Source organism: Alosa pseudoharengus, unplaced genomic scaffold (genome assembly GCF_046254945.1).
Source record: "Alosa pseudoharengus isolate Yale_2024_CS ecotype anadromous, Long Island Sound unplaced genomic scaffold, YU_APseudo_1.1 YU_APseudo_1.1_scf_2, whole genome shotgun sequence".
NCBI classification, from domain to species: domain Eukaryota; kingdom Metazoa; phylum Chordata; class Actinopteri; order Clupeiformes; family Clupeidae; genus Alosa; species Alosa pseudoharengus.
Genome location: NW_027468663.1, coordinates 51,965,704 through 51,967,095, shown reverse-complemented (window position 1 = coordinate 51,967,095; position 1,392 = coordinate 51,965,704). Strand labels below are relative to the sequence as shown.

At 42.0% G+C, this 1,392-nt stretch overlaps 1 protein-coding gene across 1 annotated transcript in view; it reads right to left on the bottom strand.

Moving 5' to 3' along the window:
* The window catches only part of spock3 (SPARC (osteonectin), cwcv and kazal like domains proteoglycan 3), a 23,086-nt gene continuing 21,694 nt past the window's right edge, over positions 1–1,392 (bottom strand). Inside the window, exon 11 of the mRNA XM_076295466.1 lies at positions 1–1,392. This exon is cut by the window's right edge and continues 318 nt beyond it. The gene's annotated coding sequence lies outside the window, so the exon portion shown is untranslated.

Sequence of the window (1,392 nt, the reverse complement as noted above, 5' to 3'; positions counted from 1 at the left end):
TTCACATTTGGTCAATATTGTTTATTTCAGCAAATCATACACTGTAAAAAATGCCTATATGTCTAAAAGAGACTGAGTCGAGTGATGGTCCTTGTTGAGATGGAGAGGTGAGATCAGAATGAGAATCACAGTTAGGTCAACCGATGGACGAAGCCGAGGCTCATCAGCCAAACTCCAGAACAATTACTCAGGCCTAACATGTTATTTTACCAGTGGATACATGGTCCAATTGAAAAAAACATGACTAAACCAACAGATACAAAAATAAACAGACACGTCTTTTTGAAGTCTTACTGCTAACTGCTACAGTACAGTTCAATATGGATCAATTGCATACTTCATATAGAACACACTGATATATATATGAATACACTCACACACAAACGGTGTATCTATACACAGACAGGCCCATTCACTCAGTCCTCAAGACAGTCAAACCCAGCAGTCCAGCGCTAAGCTGCCTGATCTGCTTCCTACAGGACTACAGCCTTTATGTCTACCTAAGCCAAATAAAAAAAGTTCTTCACCTCATTTCTCTCTCCCTCTCTTAACCAATCAAAGGCATCTCACTCTAGCAGTCAGTGTCTAACAGGTATGACAATGAGAATATAATGACAGTATTGTGACTGTGTATTTGTGTGTTTATATATTTTCTATATGCAGATTAGAGTTTATGTTTTACTTATGTAGAATTATTATGTTGACTATGTTTCATCACTGGCATTAAACCATTCTCAATGGAATCCATATGATGTTCCTTCCTTCAGAAAAAAAAGTTCACACATGTAAAACAATGCCATAGAAAAATAGCCTCTTAACTTCTTAAGTGTCATATGTATCAGCTATTTTTGTAACCATAATGCTTTTTCCTTACAGCTCTTGCCTGTCCCCGGTCCGGTATTAGTAGGAACTCCTCTATAAACAACCATGATGACATTAAACTCTATGCTCTCTATACAACCTAGCGGGCTATGAAGTAGCACAGCTAACCTTTTGTTGGCAACTCTGGATGAAAGAAATGAGAAAGTGCAATATTCTACACACGGTCAACACGCACACACCACAAGAAACAAAAGAACACAGCCAACGTTGTGTGTGTGTTTTTGCCATGTGAATGTCATATGCTTGTGTGTGTGTGTGTGTTCATGCATGTGTGTGTGTGTGTGTGTGTGTGTGTGCATGTTGTAAGGGCAGGTGAATTGCACATGATCTGTGCCTCAGCTAGCTGCTCTGGGGGTCAGGAAGGCGCAGGCTGGCCTCCTCATTCAGCAGCCAGCACAACCACATCAACTTAGACGCTCGCGTCAGGACACGGGGTGGGACTCAGACGCTCGTCAGGACACGGGGTGGGACTCAGACGCTCGTCAGGACACGGGGTGGGACTCAGACGCT